Source organism: Onychomys torridus, chromosome 5, assembly GCF_903995425.1.
Source record: "Onychomys torridus chromosome 5, mOncTor1.1, whole genome shotgun sequence".
NCBI lineage: Eukaryota > Metazoa > Chordata > Mammalia > Rodentia > Cricetidae > Onychomys > Onychomys torridus.
The window spans coordinates 62,678,381-62,702,935 of NC_050447.1; positions in this window are offsets into that span (position 1 = coordinate 62,678,381).

Below are 24,555 nucleotides of genomic sequence, written 5' to 3' on the forward strand. Positions count from 1 at the left end.
CACACAAGAACTTCTATGTCTGACTCCATGAAATATAACTGCATTTGTGGTGATATATTGTATACCCTAATAAAGCTTGCCTTGAGGATCAAAGAAACAGAGCAAGCCACAGGCAACCTCACCTTGTCAATGTCTCAGCAGATCCTATTTCTTCAGACTAAAAGCCTCTGAGTCCTCACCCAAAAGGATCTCAGCTGAACTGCTTTAGTTCCTGTTTCTTCACACCTTTCTCTGCCCTGCCATCACTTCCTGGGATTAAAGGCAAGTGTTCTTCCCAGTACTGTGATTAAATGTGTGTGCCACCACTGCCTGGCTCTGTTTCTGGTGTGGCCTTGAACTCACAGAGATCCAGATGAATCTCTGCCTCCCAAGTGATAGGATTAAAGGTGTGTGCCATCACTGTCTGGCCTCTATATCTAGTGGCTGGCTCTGTCCTCTGATCCTCAAGGCAAGCTTTATTGGGCTACATAATATATCACCACATGAACTTTCTGCATCCATCTACCAACATTCTGTCTGAAACCCCTTTTACAGTAGAATAGATTAATATATTCAGTATTTGATTTTTCACTTTAAGGTCATATTTATAAATTTTAATGCAACTTATGTTCCCAAGTCCTTTGTCCTTTATTCTTCCATTTTTAATATCACACACACACACACACACACACACACACACACACACACACACTTACATGCACACACATCTGCATATATAGATTATAAAAAAATTGTCAAGGAAAGAGAGAATCTCAATTGAGGAATTGCCTCCACCAGATTGGTATGTAGGTATATTTATGGGGTACTTTCTTAACTATTGTACCAAACCCACCATGAGTAGTGCCATCCCTATGCAAGTGGGCCTGGTCTGTAAAAGAAAAGCAGGTGACCAAGGCAGAAGAAACAAGCCAGTAAGCAGCATTGCTCCACAGTGTCTGCTTCAGTCTCTTTCTGGGTTCCTGCCTTGAGTTCCTGCATTGGTTTTTCTCAGTGATGGACTATAACTTGTAAACTTTTTTTGTATACAAAAGGAAACAAAAAGCACTCTCAATTCATCATTGATTCAATTGTTTTCCTTTACTTCTTCCCTTTTCCCACTTTTCAATAGTCGATTTTCCAGTGTCTTATAGAGAATGTCATTCTCTTCCTTTCACATAAATCCAAACATAAGCTGTATTATCATTATTTAAATTTCTCTGAAACCACAATTAAAGGTTATTATTTGCTATAATTACTCAAATTTGCTTTAAAGTGGGCTACTTTATAGCTTAATATAATTTAAGCACCGTTTTTATCTTGTGACATTCCTTGTACTGTATATCTTTGTTTTGTTTTGTTTTTGCTGATGGACATTCTTCCCCCAGAAGTGAAAATGTTTACATACATCTTAGGGCTCTAAGGCCTTATTAATCTTGAAATGTCATCTTCTCTTCTTTTATGGCAAGTCCTCATCCCCACATTCAATTTTTCTAATCTGGTTACAGTAAGTAGAAACATCTTCTGCTTTGTTTTATAAGATAATGGAAGTGGTAACAAATTTCTAAATTCAAAACCTTCAAATAAAAATACTTTTCTCATAGTAATCATAGAATTGTTTTGGAAGTCATCCTAATAAATTTTGTTTTAAATGTCATTTTTGTCATGCTTCAGTTAAAATTATCAGTATTAAGTATATTTGCATGTGGCGTTATTTCTTAAACTTCCTGGCTCTCTTCTATTTAGTCTCATAATGAAATACCAGGGACATGGCAAAGTGTATCAGAGACATGGCCAGTCATCAGTAGCTACAGAACTGAAGCAGAAGCTTCATATCCATGAATGTCTGTGCACATATATTGTTAGTGTACATGGTATAGACTCACCACAGTTTTGGTTATCTATACAAACCTAGACAAGATTGGTCCCATCAAAATTTCATTATGCACTGGGGAGGAGCCCACAAATCCATTCCTTTTCCTGAACGGCTTTTGACACGTAATTGTTGTTGTGGAAGGGATGTCACTTTCTACATTTGTGTATGCACAGGTAAGTAACCCTTGATATAGTAAATTACCTCCAATCAATGCTAGGGCAAGTACCATTTTGTGAAACTCAGTAGGTCATGTCCTTTTCCCCCACCCAGAAAGAGAAGCCATGAATTAAGACTAGTTAGGAAGAAGGTTTTTTCAGCAAAAGAGACGAAGATATGAGAATAGAAAACAATTAAAGTGTATTATCTAAGTGTACAAAACTGTCAAAAAACTCAAAAAGAAAAATGACCTCACATAGTCTGTAGAACATTCCAAAAACTTTAGTGATAGAGATTGAAATGTGCTCCTCAAGACAAACGTGACTTTGCAAAGATGTTTGCCAGCGTTCTTCAACTCACGGTCTGTAGGTGATAACCACTTTCATTACATGAGGCTGCAGACAGGACTTCATTCTTGACTAGAAATTCTTTCGTGTTATAAATTTCTGTTCCAAATTTTCTCATTGCTCAGCCACCTCATCTTCCAAAGACACCTAATTATCACTGTGTGTTTTTGCCAAGACTAAATTCCTCTGCATCCTGCTTCCATAAACAACATTGAAACAAAATCTGCATTTTCCTATTTGGTAAATGTCAAATTGGGTGAATTTCTCTGAGAAAATAAGTAGCTGTGTCAGAGAGTTCCTTTTCATCTTTCATATTTTGTTGCTGCTTTTTCTCTGTCAGACATGTCTGTCCATCTACTCCCTAAATGTGGTGTCCATAAATACTTAGTTACTTGTCTACTTTCAAAAATCCCATTTATCTAGGACTTTTCCATTTGAAAGTAATCATTTCTATTATCACTCAATAATTTCTATTTCAATCAAACTTACAACCGAGAGATACTTTCTGGCTAAACAAATAGTAAGTCTTGTTTGGGCTGAAACGCAGTCAAGAACTAACCATGAGGTTAGATAGCTCCAAAAATTATATAAACATATATGTATGCAACTTTTTGCATATTTTCCAACTTTCTTTGTGTGAAATCTTTATCATGTGCCAGCGGATGCTGTGCAGTGACTAAAGAACCACCACCAAGACCAGCAATCTGAGTTCAGTCCATGGTATAAGGAGAGAACTGACTTCCACAAGCTGCCACTGACCTGGTTAAGAATACCACGATGTGCACCACCACCCCCAACATATACACACATACAATACATGAATAAAATATAATAAATTTTTATGAACTTTGTCATGCTCATATTAATTTGTAAATTAAATTTTCTAGGTAGTACAAGCCAAAAATTTGTGGTAGTGAGTTAGAATTACATCATGGAATTTACTTCCTGCTGGAAACTGAGAATAGCAACACGACTTGAGATTTTTATTCAGTTCATGAAAACACTTATTTTGTTAATACATTGCAATGAAACTACGCAAATATAAACTAGATAGAATAATATATATGTGGATATCAGTTATCTTATACATTAATACAAATACATGGATACCACTAGTAAAATTCCTTTATACAATGAATATTCTTATTAGCATCCTTATTATTTTAATGATAAGTATAATATATGGCAATATATTGATCATTCTGGCATGCAGATAAGAACTTAAACAGAACAGAGTGTACAGATACTTCAGATCTGTGTCACATAATTTTCTTTTTTGCTCCTTTGTCTCATGTTTAATTGTCTAAAAATATTGGTGCAACCACCTGGTCTGTGCTTATAGCCAAACAGATCAAAAGCCTCCTTTTTTGTTTCATACTTCAATTCAGATAACTATACTTAACTGTAAAAGACTAAATACTACCAATTGAGTTAATCAGTCAATCATTCAAAATATATGTTCTTAAAGATGTTTAATCACAAACATCTATAGATCTTGTGTTATTCCATGAGCAATTTCTCCAGGAACAAATAGACACATGTTTGTTTGTTTGTTTGTTTATAGAATTGAGGAACTGAGAGAGCTTTCTAAACCAATATCCTCAACATAAAATCATTTCTCTTTCACCAGGACCCTAATTCTGAACAAATCAGAACTACTGACATGCAGGCTTTTAGAGATCCATATGTTCGTACTGCTCTTCACTCTGCTCTGATTGTCATAAGACTGGTAAACATTTAAACTTATTTCAAAGTTGTCATTTTCATCTGATTTTCCAGATATGTGTGTGTGACACTTCTGAGCTATTTATAGAATTTCCGTCCTTTATTTTGAAATAAAAGCAATAGTCTCATAAGAAACCTTACATTCATGACATTTCTAACCATCTACTTCCCAGGAATAGTGAACTCTGCTCATACATTCCACCCCAAACAAAGCTAAGACTCAATTTCAAAATAGAAATATTTTTGTTTAGCGCTCTGCTTACTCAGTAGAAAGCAAACCTCCCACATCCCACTCACACTTCCTTTCTCATACTCTCCCTGTTGTCCACTTCTTTCTTTTGTTCTTTATTTCCTCCCCATTGTTCTTTCCCCAATATCCTATTTCTTGTTTTTCACAAACTTCAAACCCTATTTACTTTGTTGTCTTAAATTCTATGATGAACAATTTTCTACATGACCAATATTTATCGATAGTATAATTTAGAATGCTTGTGTCACTTTCTCCCCTGTGGGCATATTTATTTCATTTAACATTCTCCTAATGCTGAATCTGCCTTTGAATTTTGAAAGGTAATGATGTTAAATGTATCTAAATGAATAGAACTAAAAAATAAGGATTCTTTTCTTTCTTAGTCATTGTTACATTAGACTTAAAATTTCTATTTTTGGTATCTCTATTTTACCTTTTATCAAGCATGAAAATAAAAAGCCTTGAATTTGAAACAATGCTGTTTTTCAGCTAATGTATTAGAACTCTCGTGTTTCATCACTATTTCATGACTATGCTTTGTGGCTATGCAGACATATTCTGGTATCCAAATGGAGTATTATTGATGGTATATACATTATGGCCTGCTCATGCATATGCAAATGATGAACAATAATCTATGGATTTTCCCTGCTCTTTCTTGCTATCATTCATCATCAAAATTTATAGAAGATGCAGTATATGCCCAATTCAGAAAAAGACAGGATACAAAAGATATGATATGAATGTCTTCAGCTTAGAAAACTTAAGTAAAATTAACAATAAAGTAATAATGATGGTAGCAAGCAAGCATTGATATTTTTTCATATTCCCCAAACTGCTAAGCTGAAAAACCATACTCACTGAAATCCTAAAACATCAAAGTCCCTAAAGTCTAAAATCCAAGAAGACTGAACACAAAGCAAGCAAACAAACAAGATTCTCAATTGTGTAACCCTAGGAAAACTAATTTCTTGAAATTCTAATAGGATGTTAGTATGGTGTCCTTGACCCTCTGGCTCCTTCAATCCTTTCTTCTCTTCTTCTGCAGGATTCCATGAACTCCACCTAATGTTTGACTGTTGGTCTGCATCTGTTTCTTTTAGTTACTGGATGATTCCTCTCTAATGACAATTGGCTAGACACCAAGCTGGTCACAGGAGATGGCCAGTTCAGGCTAAGTATGTTGTTAGAAGTTTTAGCTGGGGTCATCCTTGTAGATTCCTAGGAGATTCTCTTGTGCCAGGTTTTTATCTGTCCCTGAAATGCCCCCATTTCCAGTAGTCTCTTTCCGTGCTGTCCCCCTCCTCCTGCCCTGCACCTCCCTACCTGACCACTCATGATCCCACTCCCACTCTCATGAAAATCTCTTCTATTTCCCCTTCCCAGGGAGATCTGAGTGCCCCCCATGAACATTTCCTTGTTACCTAGTCTCTCTGTGGACTGTAGCATAGTTAGCTTTTATTTTACAGCTAATATCCACTTATGAGTGAGACATACCATGTTTGTCTTTCTTGGTCTAGGTTATCTAACTAAGGATGTTTTTTTCTAGTTTCATCCATTTGCCTCCAAATTTCCTGTGTCCTTGTATTTAACAGCTGAGTAATTTTCCATTATGCAAATGAACCACATTTTCTTTATCCATTCCTCTATTGACAGGCATCTAGATTGTTTCCAGGTTCTGGCTACTACAAATAAAGCTGCTAGGAACATAGTTGAACAAGTATCCTTGTGTTATGATTGAGAATCATTTTGGTATATGCCTAAGTGTGGTATATCTGGGTCTTGGGGTAGGTTGATTCCCAGATATTGGTGAAATTATTAAGGCCACTCCACATAGTTAAAAGGGAGGTTTATTTTGTGGGGTAACTTACAAGTAAAGGGATAGTTTACAGAGTCTGGGAAAGGTGTAGCTCAGTCTGGTGGTGTTCTCTGAAGAACTTTCCATGGTCTACCTCCAGCGTCCAGGGTCCAGAAACCAGGAGAGCCAGCCCACCCAGTTCTCAAGTCTTCAGAGTCACTCTGATTGGTTAATAAATAAAACACTGGTTGGCCAGTAGCCAGGCAGGAAATATAGGCAGGACAGGCAGAGAAGAGAATTCTGGGAAGTGGAAGGCTGAGTCAGAGAGACACTGCCAGCTGCCGCCATGAGAAGATAAAGATACCAGTAAGCCACGAGCCAGGTGGCAACTTATAGACTAATAGAAATGGGTTGATTTAAGATACAAGAATAGTTAGCAAGAAGCCTGCCACGGCCATACAGTTTATAAGTAATATAAGTCTCTGTGTGTTTACTTGGTTGCGTCTGAGCAGCTATGGGACTGACGGGTGAAGAAATTTGTCCTGACCTTGGGCCAGGCAGGACCATAAAAACTCCAGCTACACCCAGTTGTCTGAGAAACTGCCACACTAACTTCCAAAGCGACTGTACAAATTTGCACTCCCATCAGCACTGAAGAGTGTTCTCCTTGCTCCACATCCTCTTTAACATGTCACTTGTGTTTTTAATCTTAGCCATTCTGACAGGTATAAAATAGAATCTCAGAAGAAAACTCATAGAATAAACTAATCTAGGCTCATGAGGGCTCAAAGAGACTGAACTGACAACCATAAGTCTGCATGGGACCAACCTAGGTACTCTGCATATATGTTAAGGTAGTATAGCTTGGTCCTCTTGTAGGACTCCTAACAGTGGGAACAAGGGCTGTCTCTGATTCTTTTATAGGCTTTAGGACCCTATGCTTCATATTGGGTCAGCTTGCTTAACCATAATACATGTGGACGTGCTTAGTCTTACTGCAAATTGATATGCCATGTTTTGTTGATTCTCATGGGAGACCTGCCCTTTCCTCAACAGACACGGAGGAGTGGATTGTGTGCTGGGAACAGAAAAGGGATGGGAGGAGGGACTGAGAGGAGAGAAGGAAGGGGAAACTGTGGCTGGAATGTAAAGTAAATAAATACATAAATAGATTAAAAAATTTCCATTCATCTTACTTCCCAGGAATAAATTGTTTTCATCTTCCTAGCACTTCAAAAACTGTTCCCTATAAGGAAAATACTGCTGATTTTTTCAAAAAAATGTATGATTTTTAAAAGGCATTCATTTCACAACTATGTGACAAACCCAGAGAAAACTCCCTAGACTACTTTGAAGAATAAAATAGACAATAGTAGTTAATAATAGACAACATCATGATATTTTTGCCAAGCATAAACATCCCAATACACAAATAAAAGCTACATGGCTGTCAGTTCTGAGCAAATTGACTTGATATTTCATAAAGAAGTATACAAGCATACATTACTCTGGGTATTATCCCTAACTTCAGACACCTGAAATATAATGAATAGCCCACGTCATTTGATAAAGCTGATCAAAGCTGATGTGTCTATATCATGTATGCAAGCCTACAGGCTTAGAGATCTGATATCTGAGGTAGCAGGAGATACAGGTACATCCCAGCTCTTAGACAAAGTCCAATTTGTCTTCTGTACACATTCTATCTGAGCCTTGCTCAATATAGCAAAAGTGTCTTGCACAGATGGACACACTACCCTTTGCCTCCAAGTTTGGCCTTCTGTTTACATGGCATCCTCTCTCACAGAAAAACATTGCTTATGGTTTTAAGAATTTCAACACTGAAGATTTTAACATTGCAGAACTGTGACTTAGGGAATTTAGATTCTAAGAATTCTGATTATTTAGGGTTTCAAAGATCTAGATGATGTTATTCATGAGCTTGTCTATGTATTTGGATAAGGACTAATACTGCACAGAACACTGATAGTATAATAGAAACCATACTCCGTACAGCACATGAATTCAGTTCAACCTGTATATTGTACTTTTAATTTTATTTTAGAATTTCCTACATGAGAAATTTACATCATTTTTATCATTACCTCTTCTTCTCTCTCCAGTTTCTCTCTGGCCCCTTCCATTCCTTCTCACATTTGGGATTTCTTCTAAAATTCTCTTCCCTTCTCTTCTCTTCTCTTCTCTTCTCTTCTCTCTCTCTCTCTCTCTCTCTCTCTCTCTCTCTCTCTCTCTCTCTCACACACACACACACACACACAGAGAGAAAGAGAGAGAGAGAGAGAGAGAGAGAGAGAGAGAGAGAGAGAATGTGCAAATTAAGTCTATTTACACATATGTATATGTGTTTAGGGCTGACCACTTAGGATTGGATAATCATTCATGGAGCTTTCCCATGAGGAAAACATAGTCTTCATCTCTCAGCTACCATTGACTAACTGTAGTTCTTCATCTTAGAGTAGAGCATGTTAACTGGTGGCGTCATTATGCATGTCTTGTTTAAGCAACAATATTGTTAAAATTTAATGGGTACAGCCTTGCTATCATGTATAGTATATACTATCGAGCAGCATGCATCATCATCCTCTGACTCTTGCAATCTTTTCAGCTGCTATTCTGCAATTTTTCCTGTGCTTTCAGTGTAGGGTTGCATTGTAGACGTATCAATTGGAATTAGGTAACACAATGAAAACTTATTATCAATGAACAGTTGTGGATCTCTGTAATCATCTCCTTCTGTTGCAAAAGGAAGCTTCATTGATGAAGAATAAGATATACACATCCCTGTGAATGTAAGTATAAATTTTGGAATGCACTTGAAAATTATATTGGTCTTTCTGGGTCTGGATTAGTATAATTTAGTATGTTGAATATTTCTTTAAGTGTTTCATGGCCATTTGAGATTCCTCTGTTGAAAATTCTCTGTTTAGATATGTACCCCACTTTTTAATTGGATTGTTTGGTTTGGTGAGGTCTACCTTCTTGGGTTCATTATATATTTTAGAAATCAGCCTTCTGTCAGATGTAGATTTGGTAAAAATATTTTCCCATTCTGTAGGCTGACAGTTTGTCCTATTGATGGTATCTTTTGCCTTACAAAAACTTTTAAGTTTCATGAGGTCACATTTATTAAAGACAAACATGGTATGTATTCACTTATAAATGGGTATTAACTGTAAAAAGGATATTCACACCACAATCAACAGATCCAGAGAGGCTAAGTAACAAGGAGGGCTCAGGGATGGATGCATGAATATCCCTGGAAAGGAGAAACAGAATAAATATTGTGGGTGGATTGGAGTGAGGTGAGGATGGGCACAGGAGGATCAGGTGAAGCAATGAGGGAGAGAGTACTGGGAGTAACCACTGGCATGGGGGCTGCAGTTCATGGGTGAGGTAGAAACCTAGTACAATGGAAACTCCTATTAGAGTGACCCTAACTAAGACTCCCAGTAATGGGGGACAAGGAGCCTAAACCAACCATCTCCTCTAACAAGGCAAGACTTCCATAGAGGGCTTAGAACACTAACTCAGCCACAAAACCTTCAACCTATAGTTTGTCTTGCCAGCAAGATACCAGCTTGGGTAAAGGTAGCACAGAAATTATGGGAATGGCCAACCAAAGACTGGTCCAACTTAAGACCCACGCCACAAAAGGGAGCCCACTTCTGACACTACCTGGAGGACAGAAACCAGAAGCTAGATGGCCCAGAAACTTAGGATAGAACTAAACACACCCAGAAAAAAAGTCAATGAAATGACTGCAAATAAAATCCTGCTATACTGGTAGACAGAATTCTGGCATGATCACTATCAGAGAGGTTCCATCCAGCAGCTGAGGGAAACAGATGCAGAAACCCACAGCCAAACATTAGGTAGAAATCAGTGAATCCTGAGAGGAAGGGGAAGAAGGATTGTAGGAGCCAGAAGGGTCAAGAACATCACAAGAAAACCAAGAGAATCAACAAACCTGAACTCATAGGGCCTCACTGGGACTGAACCCACAATAAGGGAGCCTACATAGGTCTGTGTAGCTTGGCATATTTTGTGGGACTCCTAACAGAGGGAGCAGGGGCTGTTTCTGGTGCTTTTTCCTGCTCTTGGGACCTTTTTCCTCCTACTGGTTACCTCATCCAGCCTTAAAAAGAGGGGAGGTACCTAGTCTTAATGCAACTTAATATACAATATTTGATTGATATTCTTGGAGGCCTGCTCTTTTCTGAAGGTAAACAGAGGAGGAATGGATGCAGGGGGAGGGACTAGGAAGAGACAAGGGAGAGGAAATTGCAATCAGAATGTAATATATGAGAGAATAAATTAATAAAAATATAAATTATATTAATTTAGAAAATGTCAGTAGCATGTTCTCCTCTAGGGTCTATGACTTTTCCAGCAACAGGTAATTGGTTAGATTTTAAGTACCAAGCATGAATTTCCTCCTACTTAGTGAGAGCCTTGAATACATTGAGATAGATAACTATTATCCACAAGATAAAGTACCTCTACCTCAGCATCATTCCTATTCTACCTTAAGAAATGTGAGGTATAAAGCATTTTGTATTAGCAGGTTTTCTCATCATTGTAATGAAATACTTGATAAAACAGCTGAAGGGGGAAGTACTTACTTTAGATCACAGTTTGAAGATCTTTCCTTTCCCTTCCATGAGGACATGGAAGACACTGGCAGGACCATGAGGCTGCAATTGAATGCAATATACTACCTTATTACAATAAACTCAACAATTTCACTTCACTCTGGCTTGTTTTGATTGTTTTTATTTCATTAACATTTTTCTCTTGGCCATATTTCTCTCTTTTAGTGGAATATACTTGTACTAAGTGCTAGCGCAGTTTATTTTTTGATCCATTTGGGTGGGTCAATCAAAGTCATCTCTCTGTGTTTTCCTTTAGAAATGATGACTTCTGGCTTCCAGAGTTTGATAGTAAGTTTCTGAAGATGGCATATCCTATTTCATTTTTCACATTTGCATGCATGCATTCTTAGTTTAGGCACTTTATTATGATAATGAAGAATGAATCATTGATTTGCCCATTGTGATGCATGTAATTCTTTCTATGCTTCCTTCTTGACAAGATATGTCTGCTGATTTAATTTTTGTTGTTGTTGTTGTTGTTGTTGTTGTTGTTGTTGTTTTGGTTTTTCGAGACAGGGTTTCTCTGTGTAGCTTTGCATCTTTTCTGGAACTCACTTGGTAGCCCAGGCTGTCCTCGAACTCACAGAGATCCACCTGGCTCTGCCTCCTGAGTGCTGGGATTAAAGGCCTGTGCCACCACCACCCCACATAAGGAAACAGTAAAACTATGGTAATGATTCCATATGGAAGAGGATCAAAAACCAGAATGCCTGTTTGGCTTTTTTTTTTTTTTTTTGTCCAAAGTAATCACAAAGTTGAGCTCATATGAAATATTGTGGCTTGAAGGCCTGAAAGGTTTTAAAGACTCTGGTGATAATGTTTTAAGTATTTTTGCCACAAATACAAGTGAATCAATAGACTTCCAAGGTCCTGTCACTTGATCAATTAAATGTCATTGCCTCTCTGCTGGCAGACAGTGGATCTCCTAAAATGTACAGTGTGAAAGAATCTTTTTTACCCAGTCTACAGTGGTGCTCCTGGCCCAGAAAAACAAAAACAAAAACAAAAACAGCTGTTTCATTTGAAACATATAATTATTAGCTATCTAGTTAACTATTAGCAGAATTAGTGGAGCGTGGAGCCTTCCCTCATAAGCAACAGCTCATAAATCTAAAGACTTGAACAACAAAACTTAACTAATGATCAAAATAACAGATCAGAGTCCTACCTCCAGCCTTGGAAGGAGACATGACATCTCAGAATGTCCAGAAAGAAGTTATTTGAAGAATCAGCCAGCTTAAATTAGACAAAGAGCAGGTCCCTGAGACACAGAATCCTCCAGCTCCAATTAGATTAAGAGCTAAGACTGAACCCAGAGTAGCCCCCTGAAGACACAGACAAAGCAAGCACAGATTGGAGCAAGAGCAACTCGCTCAGACACACAGGCACCTCTTGTACCTATGGGAGGAGAGATGGGTAGATGCCAGTGCAAAAATACATACAACAACATAAAGAGCAATGTGGCATTACCAGAAACTAGCCCTTCTACAACAGCAAGACCTGAACATTACAACTTAGGAGAAACAGAAGAAAGCAACCTTAAAAATAACATTATGAAGATGATAGAGGTCTATAAAGAGGAAATGAAAAATCTTAAAGAAGTTGAGGAAAAGTCAAACAAAAAAAATCAGCAGAAATAAATAAATCCCTTAAAGAAAGCCAAGAAAACTATGAAAAAGCAATTAAATATGTGAAGTAAACAGTTCAAGACCTGAAAATTTAAATAGAAACAATGAAGAAGACACAAACTGAGGAAATGCTGGAAATAGAAAATCTAAGTAAATGAACAAGAACTTCAGGTGCAAGCATAACCAACAGAATACAAGAAATGAAAGAGAGACTCTCTGGTGTAAAGGATAGAATAGAAGAAATAAATTCATCAAAGAAAACACCAAAGCCAAAAAAAAATCATAAAACAAAATGTCCAGGAAATCTGGGACACCATAAAAAGGCCAGACCTAATAATAATAGGGATAGAAGAGGGAGAAGAATACCAAGTCACAGGCACAGAAAATATATTCAACAAAATCATGGTAGAAAACTTTCCCAACTTAAAGAAGGAAATACCTATGAAGATACAAGAAGCTTATAGAACACCAAATAGAATAGACCCCCCCAAAAAAAAGTCCCCTCATCACATAGTAATTAAACCACTAACCATACACAATAAAGACAGAATATTAAGAGCAGCAAAGGAAAAAGGCCAAGTGACCTTTAAAAGCAGACCCATCAGAGTAACACTCAACTTCTCAATGTAAGCCAGAAAATCCTGGACAGATGTAATGCAGACACTGAGAAACCATGGATGCCAGCATAGACTAATATACCCAGCAAAACTTTCAATCATCATAGACAGAGTGAACAAGACATTCCAAGACAAAACCAGATTTAAACAATACCTATTCACAAATCCAGCCCTAGTAGAGAAAGCACTAGAAGGGAAACTCCAATCTAAGGACGTCAGATGCACCCACAAAACACAAGCAATTGATAACCCCATAATAGTAAATCCCAAATAAGGGAAATACACACACACTACCACCAAAAGATAACAGAAATTAACAATCATTGGTCATTAATAGTCCTTAATAACAATAGACACAATTCGCTTATAAAAAGACAGGCTAACAGAATGGATATGAAAACAGGATCCATCCTTCTGCTACATACAAGAAACATAGAAGGCTGGGAAAAGACTTCAATAAAATGGGCTTAAGAAGTAAGCTGGTGTATCTATCCTAATATCTAGCAAAATAGACTTCAAACTAAAAATCAATCAAAAGGGAAGGACATTACATATTCACCACTGGAATGATCCACCAAGATGAAGTCTCAATTCTGAACATTTATGCCCCAAATACAAGGGCATCCACATATGTAAAAAAATTAATAAAGCTTAAATCACAATCAAACCCCACACATTAATAGTGGGATACTTCAACACCCCACTCTCACAAATGACAGATCTGCCAGACAGAAACTTAACAAAAAATAAGGGACCTAGCAGATGTTATGACTCAAATGGACTTAATAGATATCTGCAGAACATTCCACCCTAACAAAAAAGAATATAATTTCTTCTCAGGACCCCATGGAACCTTCCCTAAAATCCACCACATACTCGGTAATAAAGTAAATCTCAACAGATACAAAAAAAAAAAAAATTGAAAAACCTCCTGTATTTTATCGGACAACCATGGCTTTAAGTTAGATTTCAACAACAACAAAAATTACAGAAAGTCTACAATCTCCTGGAAACTAAGTAATGCTCAACTAAATCAACAATGTGTAGTGGGTAGCTGTTCCAGGTTTGCTCTGGAAGTACTACCCCCATGGAGGCTTCTGATAACTGTCATGCCTACAAGGCTGGGCCTAGAGAGGAGCCCTTAAGTCCTGAGATCCTAATGGGCCAGTTCTCTGTGGTCCTGGATCCTGGGCGCTGGAGGTAGACTGAGCAGAGTTCTCCAAAGAACACCGCTGGACTGCACTCACTTCACCTTTCCCAGACCCTGTAACCTATCCCTTTACTTGTAAGTTAGCCCACAAATTAAACCTCCCTTTTAACTACATGAAGTTGCCTTAATACTTCCACCAATGCCAATGGGTCAAGGAAGAAATAAAGAAAGAAGTTAAAGACTTCCTAGAATTCAATGAGTATACTACAAACCCAAACTTATGGGATGCTATGAAAGCAGTGCTAAGAGGAAAATTCATAGCACTAAATGCTCACATAAAGAAGTTGGAGAAATCTCACACTAGCAACGTAACAGCACACTTAAAAGCCCTAGTACAAAAAGAAGCAAACTCACCCAGTAGGAATAAACATCAGGAAATAATCAAATTGCCAGCTGAAAACAATGAAGTAGGAACAGAACAATACAAAGACTTAATGAAACAAAGAGTTGGTTCTTTGAGAAAACCAACAAGATAGACAAGCCTTTATCCAAACTAACCAAAAGGCAGAGAGAGAGAGCATCCAAATTAACAATATCTGAAATGAAAAGGGAGACATAGCAACACACAATGAGGAAATCCAGAAAATTGTCAGGTCATACTTCAAAAACCTGTACTCCACAAAATGGAAAATCTAAAAGAAATGGACAATTTTCTGGATAGGTACTACATACCAAAGTTAAATCAAGACCAGATAAACAATTTAAATAGACCAATAATCCCTAAGAAACTAGAAACAGTCATTAAAAATCTCCTAACCAAAAACATCCCAGGACCAGATGGTTTCAGCACAGAATTCTACCAGATTTTCAAAGAAGAGCTAATACCAATACTCTTCATATTGTTCCACACAAGAGAAACAAAAGGAACATTACCAAAATCTTCTTATGAGGCTACAATCCACATCTCCAGAGAAGCTAGCTAACAAGAAAGACCCACAGAGGGATATATGGATCACCCTGGGAAAGGGAAATAGATGAGATTTCCATGAGTAAACTGGGAGTGAGGGATGGGCAATGGAGGATAGGGGATTGAAGATGAGAACATAAGGGAATGGTGTGGTCGAGCTGGAACAGGGATGGAGAGGGGAAGTAATGAAAGAGATACCATAATAGAGGGAGACATCATGGGGATAGAAAGAAACTGGGTGCTACAAAATTTCTCAGGAATCCCCAAGGATGACCCCAGCTTGGACTACTAGAAATGTGTAGAAGGTTCCTGAACTGATTTAGCTTACAACAGTGACGAGATCAGTTAATACCCTAACTGTCATCACAGAGCTTCTCTCCAATGACTGATGAAAGCAGATGCAGAGATCCACAGCCAAACACAAAGCAGAGCTCTAGGAATCCAGTTAAAGAGAGAAAAGAGGGAGTCTATGAGCAAGTACATTAAGATCATGATGGGGAAACCTGCAGAGATGACCAAACCAAACTAATGGGAAATCATGAAAGTTGGATCAATGGCTGTGGAGCATGCATGGGACTGGGCTAGGCCCTCTGTATGGAAAGACAGTTGTCTAACCTGATCTGCTTCAGTGGCCCCCTGGTAGTGTGATCAGAATCCATCCCTGGTGCTTGAGCAGGCTTTTTGGAGCCCACTACCTATGATAGGACACCTTGCTCCAGGTTGAGGCAGGGGGAGGGGCTTGGACTTGCCTCTACTAAAAGTGCCTCCCCATGGGAGGCCTTACCTTCTTGTAGGAGGGAATGGGGGATGGGTTGGGAGTGGGAGGCTGGAGGGGCAAGAGGAGGGAAGAGGGTATCTTTGGTATGTAAAATGAATTTAAAATTTTTCTTAATAAATAAAAATGAAGTTACTTGATAATTGTCAAGCCCAATTCTTGTATCTCTGTACCTTGGAAGATACTGTCTAGCAATAGGCTTTGTCACAAAGAATAAAGTCATGCTGCTGCCCCTCCTATGAGAAGCAAATGAAATGAGCCTGTCAATCAACTGAAAATGTGCCTCAGGAAAACCTATCTTCTCTAAAGTCTTAAAGAACAATATAAAAATCTAACTAAAATGTAGATCCACATGTTTGCCTCTGGGCATTACTTTCACCCTTTGAGAGTATGCTAACATCTACTCTGTAATAAGCTATATCTTCTACTACAATCTGGGTATCTTGTCTCAATTCTTTCTTTATTCTGTGTTGTTGTTGTTGTTATTGTTGTTATTGGTGGTGGTGGTATGTATATGTGTATTATGTGTGTGGATGTTCATTTGAGTAAGTGAAGGTACAGGAGTGTCACAGCGAGGGTATGGAGGTTAAAATCCACACTCGGGTGTCAACCTTGTCATTCCTGTTTGAAACAGGGTCTGTTTTGTTGACTTCACTACATACAACAATCAAATTGCTCCAAATACTTCTAGGGATTCCCATGTCTCTATTTCCTATTTCATGGTAAGAGTATGGAAGATACAGATATGGCCAGTCTGCCAGGCTCTATGTTTATGCCAGTTAGTGATTTACCTAAGCCAATGCCTAGTGCCTCAATTATTCTGATGAAAATGGTAAGGGTTCAGGAGCCAAGGAGAGTATAGAGCAATATCCCAGTGACATAATGACTTGTGAACATTTTTGCCAAAGAAAGAATTTTTTGGTTTGTTTCTCTTTCCCTCCCTGCCTTCAGTGTCCCTCAGTACAATCCCACAAATTCATACTCAGAGTGATGCTCCTGTTTAAGAAAGGAATGGGATTTTTGATTTGGTAGTATTTCCTTTTTTAAGATCTCAACTAGGACAGGCAAGATGTGTCAATGGTCAAGAATGCTTACTACCTCCTCCTGAGCACCAGAGTTCAGCTCACAGTATCCATGTTGGGTGGTGTATAATCTCCTATTCCAAACATCACAGGGGCACTGGCATATATGCATGTGCTCATACACACACACACACACACACACACACACACACACACACACAGAGAGAGAGAGAGAGAGAGAGAGAGAGAGAGAGAGAGAGAGAGAGAGGAAGTGTAAATGCATAAAAACAGTTTTAAATAAATTTAAAGATATCAAATAATATGCCTATGGTGATTAGCTTTATTTTAAAGACCTCTAAGTAATAGTTTATAAAAAGCCACTGATATGTTCCATATTGACAAAGAAGGTGTAATTTTGCCACTATCCTTAATTGAACAGTAATAAATAACACAAATGTAAATGTTCTGACATTAGGAAGAACAGCAGGATTCATGAAACAACCTGACCAATTTTGCCTTCAGCTTTGAAGCATATTTTGTTGTTCAGGGTCAGTTGTGAGGACACAGAAAGCCAGATTGTCTATTTTAATTGAGCATCCCACACTTTAATACCTGCAGGGTAGACTTGCATAGGCCTTCTTGGTTGATCCACTGGGCAGTAAGCTTCCATCAGATGAAAGGCCTTTCTCAGCCACTCAAGGCAAAGTCATGGGAAGGCTTTGAAGTAAAAACTCACAACACGTTCTCCTCTCCTGTCCCTTAAGTGAGACCACCACCAAGGAGATGGGAATAAAGGTCATGGTGACAGTGCTGCTAGTGCTCAAGGGGACATGCAAAAGAGAAAGGGTGGTATAGTGGCTAGCAGACCTGCAGGGCTTGTCAACTAATAAACTATAACAATATATTAACCTTTTTCAAAAACTCGAAGAATTTATTTGTGGAAGAGGAGGCATTGCCATGGTGTGAGTGTAGAGTCAGTTCTCTCCTTCCAACAGTGGGTCCCAGTTTTGAGCTTGGTGGCAAATGATTTACTCACTAACCCATCTGATTAGCCCCTGTGTTGAGATTTTAGATTTGACATATTTTGGTGTCTGTTTACTTATATTGCCCCATCTCTAAGAGAAGGGAATAGTTTTCTTCATTTTTTTTTCAAATAATGTGGGTTGCTTGATAGCTCTGACTATTTAAAAATTCAGTGGGTCAAATAATGTTGTGAGTACACTATGTCAGAAACCTAGATGAACTCAACTATGTCTTCCTGCAGCATCAGAATTTATTGAATAATGACAAACTCAAAAACTATCTTAATTTTACTAGCACAAATTTTCCAACTTGTCTCAATTCTCCTTGATAGTTGGATAAGGCAGATGCTGGTTCTTTTATTCCTATCTTAACCACTAACACTAGCTCTCAGATCACACGTTACATGGTAAATGGGTGTGTATATGGATTTACATAATTATTTTAATGAGCCCAACAGGCCTCATCTGAGTTCAAGAATCTCCTAGGAGACATTACAGAGAGGCAGTACTAAGAAGGTGACAGGGGATCTCTTTCAGGGATCTCTGATCAGATAATGCTTCTGGCAGATTCTAGAGTCTCAGCCACAGAGTTAGCAGGGTCACAGGTTTGTGCCAAGCCACAGGATCAGTCAAGCTATAGAAGCAAGGTATAGGATTATGGATATATGTCATAGAGACAAAGGACAGAATCAGTTCTAGTGGGACACATGGGTAGACAAGTGAATGATAGTTCTAGGTGGAAGCATAGATAGTTCAAGCAGGCCATTGTGAGTGTCCTCTGCTTGCCAGGCCCTTGACAAATACACTGGTGTTAGATGAGTTCTAAGACAGCTTAGTGGGGGCAATAACTGTTGTATGGATAGGGACCATCCTCTTCATGGAGTCCTCACACCTGTCCTCAGCTGGAGTGTTCAGTGATTTCTCAGGCTTCATTGTCTTGACATGATATTTTAAACTATTTCCTTGTGTGGCCCCAAGTTACTTTAATAAGTTCATAGGGTGGCAATCACCTTTTATTTTTAGAAATAAGTTATCATGGGAAGTACTATAACTCTTGGGAAGTACTAGTCAGAGAGTATTGATTACATGACAACCAGGATGTAAAGTCACACCACCTCTGTGTTTTCACCAAGATAGAGTCAAAAGAGAATTGTAAAATAGTGTCTCCCAAGCAAGGCAAAGCCAGCTAAATCACTGTTTTCACAAAATGGGATAACTTAGAGCAGGACATGACCTGGTCTCAACATTAGACCCCAAATTAAAGTCTACTTCGAATATCAGGATGTAACAATTTATTTGGAAATAGACTCGTTGTTGCTTTAAGAGAGTAGCCATTCTCTGAGACATCACATGACAGTTTCCACTAAGGAAGAGAAGTAGTGGTGGTGACTGACAGAATATTAGATAGTCAGGGTAGGGAATTAAGCAAAACAATAGAGTGATAGGTATTTGGTAATGGTATATAAATTTGCTTATAAATACTCCCACATAGATAGCGATAGAGAGGATGCACAGGACGCCTGCCTACCCTCCAACTGCCTGTGACATTAAAACATACTACAGTATTTGGGATGCTGAATGTTCACTGATGACAAGACTCCATGATGCAGTTTTTGAGCTCTACTTTGTGGTACTTTCTGGTGATGCAGCTGATTTGGGAGTCATTCAAGTTCTTCTCAGTAACTCCCTACCTATTCTCAGTAAGTAAGCCAGATAAGGTATGTTGACCAAGCTCAAATTGAGTGAAATATTCCAAAGTGGTCTGTTATCAATGTGTGATCTGGAGGGAAGACATGTTTGTACACATCTCCTCAGGAAAAAAATAATAGCACAGATATATTAAGATAAGGTTTGTGAAAAGATGTTTGACTGGAGTGAACCCTGGAACTTGAAGAAAGTGCCCTAGCAGAGAACATGAAGAAAAAAAAAATACCTCAAAAGGGGCCACAGGAGCACAAAGAGAGAGAGAGAGAGAGAGTCTTCTGTCATGCTGCCACAGTCAAGGAGCATCCCAGGGTTGTCTGAAGCTGTAGGAGGCAAGAACACATCTTCCATTTGAGACTTCAAATAGTGTAGCCCTGCTGACAATTTGATTTCGTTCTTCCAGTCTCTAGAACAGTTAAAACACATATTTCTAGTGTTTGATTTGATAGTTTTTGTAACTTGTTTCTGGACAAGTAACTAACACCAAAGAACTCTATCACTTAATATTTAGTGTTTATTAAATCATTTATTTGATTGTGTTAATCTCTTTTAACAATGTCACCATGTCTGGTCAAGGTTGACAAGCCTCAGTAGAAGGTGGTAGACAGATTTCTTGAATTTGAGAGATTCAAAGCATTAACTAGGAGAAAGCACTCTGAAACTATGGTCTGAATGAACTTCTCTTTTCTCAAACTGTTTGAAATCCTTTAATAACAGGAGCCTTTGATTTTCTGGATGAGACCACCTCCTCTGTTGTTAGCTCTGTTTCTGCATGAATGAGTGTTATTCACATAACAATGGTTGAAATTGATGTTCCTATTACAAAAAAGGTAAAAGAGCATCGTGGATTTAGAGTTGAAATATAATCTAGGGTTTTGTGTAGCTTGATGGAAATTTCTACCTGCTTTTAATATCTGAAAGAATTTTAAAAGACAATTTCATCAACCAATATTGTAAAGTTTTTATCATAGCTTGAGAGAATGATAAAAAGGGAAATCTCCAAAGTTGCAGAATTTTAAGAACTAATGCATTTTCTAAAAATTAGATTCATGCTTTTAAATTTGCCAGTGACATCTAAATACCATAGTGGTTTACATCTTGGAACACTACCTGAAAAACAAACATTGATACAATCAAATAATAGCTGTCTGCTTCTTTTCTTACTATTAGAGTGATAATTTTATTCCATTTGTCTCATAGATGTTTTTATTACTGTAAGGGTATTTTTGTTTAAAAGTACTTTATTAATTATGGTTTGACTGCTTTGTGAAAAAAAGTATGTTAGAGTGATATTTTATTTGTATTGAAATGTGATTTTATTTGTTAATAAAGTTGCCTTGGGGTTAGAGCAAGACATAGCAGAAGCTGGGTGGTAGTGATGCACGCCTTTAACCCCAGCACTTGGGAGGCAGAGCTAGGTAGATCTCTGTGTGTTCAAGGACACAGCGAGCATGGCAGACACACGTCTTTAATCTCAATACCAACCATAGAAGACCTGGAGGTCTGTACAGACAGGCAGTGACGAGGAGGTCATGTGGCTGGGTTTACAACCAATGAGAAAGCAGAACAGAAAGTCTATAAAAAAGACAGGACACACAGAAGTAGGTCTCTTGCGGAGAAGAAAGACAGCAGAAGCAGTGAAGGGTAAGGCTCTCAGCTATTGCTTTGACCTCTTGGTTTTTAACTCTGCAATTGGCTCTGTGTTTCTTATTTAACAAGATGGTTGCATCTACAGTATGTACATGAATATCAAAGACAAAGACTCTGAAGGGGGTTGGAGAGATGCTTCAGAGGACAAGAGTGCTTGCTCTGCAAGTATGAGGACCTGAGGGCCTGAATTTGAATCCCTAGCATCTACATAAACAACTTGGTGTGGTAGCATGTAACTCCAGCACCAGAAGGTAGAGAGAAGCAGATTCCAAAGTCTTGCTGGCCAGCTAGTGTAATCAAAAAGGTGAGTTCTCAGTTAAGTGAGAGATCTTGTCTCAAAGCAATAATGCAAAGATAGTAATAAAAAGATATCAATTTATAAATCTATAATAATAGAAAGAAAGACACTAAGTACCTTCCTTTGGCCTCTATTTGTTCATACACGGATGCAGTCATCTATATATTCATATAGATATAGCACATACATAGTCTCTAATGGATAAAGACTTTATTTTCAATTGATATTCTTCATTAGAACTGTTCATTAATACAGAAATCAATGCCAAACTGCATTAATATGGTCACAAAAACACAGCAATGCATACATAAAAATAATTTTCTATACATATATATGTATGTATGTATGTATGTATGTATGTATATAAAACGTGAACACCACAATTATACAAGTAACAGGTATTAATACATATTGGAGCCTTCTGGAGCTGAGCTAGCTGAAACCCTTCAGAGACTGTCACATTATGGTCTATTTCCAGAGACAGATTAATCTGTGGCGATTTGGTATTCACACTCCTCATAGTCTGGAGGATAATCCTAGCAATGTGACACATGATCATGATACACAGTCTCATAAATTGGTACAGAAAAGCATGCACTGCATACTACATTTGATAAATTAAAGATGACTGACATTGGCGTTTGGAAACTGAAGGCTGTTCCATTTCGAACAAATCTAGTTGTTAGGGGTGGCATGTGAAATGAAGCTTCACAGCGGGTTGCCTCCTAGAAAAACAATCAAGTCTTACAATTAGGTCTAAAAATCCAGATAATGCCTTTGTATCTATTATCAGTTATGTACACTTCATATCGTGATAGTTTAACACCCAGGATGTTTGGTATTATCTTAATAGAGTTAACATATTGTAACCATTCTTCCAGATGTGAAGATATCCTAAAAAGATACTCATGTCCCACTGTTCAGCTAAGAGCCTATTGAAACAAGATACTCCAAGGAATTGTACCTTCTCCTGGGAATCTTATGTTGGGTAAAAGAAAAGGCAAATGCCCCATGCCACCCTGAAAGGGAAGGTGTCTCTCAGAAAGAAATGTCACATCTTACTGACAACTTAGAGATCTCTATGCAGGAAGGACTGCATTTCTGGACTGGGGCTGCTCAGCTATGCATACCTCTGGCCCACTACCTAAACCTAAACCTCATGTCTGGAACCCCAAAGATGGATTTTGGGTAGGTTTGGGAGGATCACTGCATCTCATTTTTCCTTTTCCCAATGTGACCACAATGGATAAATCTCCATTTTCTGCTTGTCACTATTACTTGGTTGTTTAATTGGCATATTTAAGGTTGGGTGCGCAAAGCTGACTTATTTGGACTGTCAGGGCATAGACTCTGATCCTATTAACTTTGGTACTGATATAGTTTACATTTTCTCACTGAATAGAATCTACCATTAAATCACAAAATCGTGCATTAGTAAAGTCACCTCCCAGTCCTAAATAATTGACTAATGCATTTGAAAATCTTATGTACTACTTTTATGTTCTAAAAAAAAATGAACATTCACTTCTTAACATTTTTACTTTTGTCAAAATAATTGAGATTTTATACATTTCTATAGTAGAAAAAATATAATGCTCAAAAACTTCATACATGTGCATGTGTAGCATGTTCTCATCAAATCCAGCCTTCATTTCTCTCCTATCCTTCTCCACTTTTCCCTCCAAACTTCATGTGCTCTTTTTTTCTTTGTTTTCCTTTTTTTATTAGGAAATTTTTCATTCATCTTACATATCAACCACAGATTTCCCCGTCCTCCCTCCTCTCACCCTCCAGCCCTACCCCCCACCCACTCACCCCCAACTCCCACCCTCTCCAAGGCAAGGTCTCCCATGAGTCAGCAGAGCCTGGTATATTCAGTTGAGGCAGGTCCAAGCCCCTCCTCCTTGCACCAAGGCTGTGCAAAATGTCCCACCACAGGCACTGGGTTCAAAAAAGCCAGCTCATGCACTAGGGACAGGTCCAGTCCCACTGCCTGGGGGTCCTCTGAACAGTTCAAGCCAAACAACTGCCTCGCTTATCCAGAGGGCCTAGTCCACTACCCGCCCATTCTTGTCATGTGCTCTTTTAAAAAAATAATAATAAAGATAGCTTTTTTTTCCACATTGACAATACAGTTAAGATCATATTTCTTACCTGAAGAACTTCTCTGTCTCCCACAGTGCCCCCAAGCTTTGCTCTTATCTCTTCTGTTCATCTGTCATGCCCACCACAAGCACTTTTGCTTTAAGCCCAGTGATGAGCCTGCGGCAGAAATTAAAAGGCTTTGTAAGCTCTACTGAAGATTCCGTGTTTATATAAAAAGACATGAAAATGTCAAACCCTTGAGGGTATGTGAATTAAGAAAAGCGATTTAATGGGAGAAGCTTCCTTGAATTATATGAAATCTCTTTATAGAAAGTGTTAAGTTGAAATCTGCTATTGTTTGTTAAGTGTATTTGCATAAATCTGCCTCTTAAAGACATTAAGTTAGTCTAAGAAGATAAATTTAGGACTTAAGTCATAAGACTCATGCTTATATTCATTAAATAACATGCTTTATAAAAAATAATCCTATTTTGGGACAATAGTTTATACTACAGAAGCATCTGTGTGTGTATGTGTATGCATGTGTGTGTGTGTGCATGCATGTGTGTGTGTGTGTGTGTGGCACATGAGTATAGTTGCCAACAGAAGCCAGAAGAAAGCAGTGGATCCCTTGGAACTTGAGTTAAAGGAGACTGTGATCAACTGGGCATTGTGGTTGGGAACCAAACTTCTAAAATGGCAATAAGTACTTTTAACTGCTGAGCCATCTTCTCATCCCCTATTCCTGCATCTTAAGACAGAGAGACTTGTGCTTTATTGTATGAAAATATATCAAGAGTTCACTTTGCTATTCTAATTTTAAAACAAAATTTAAG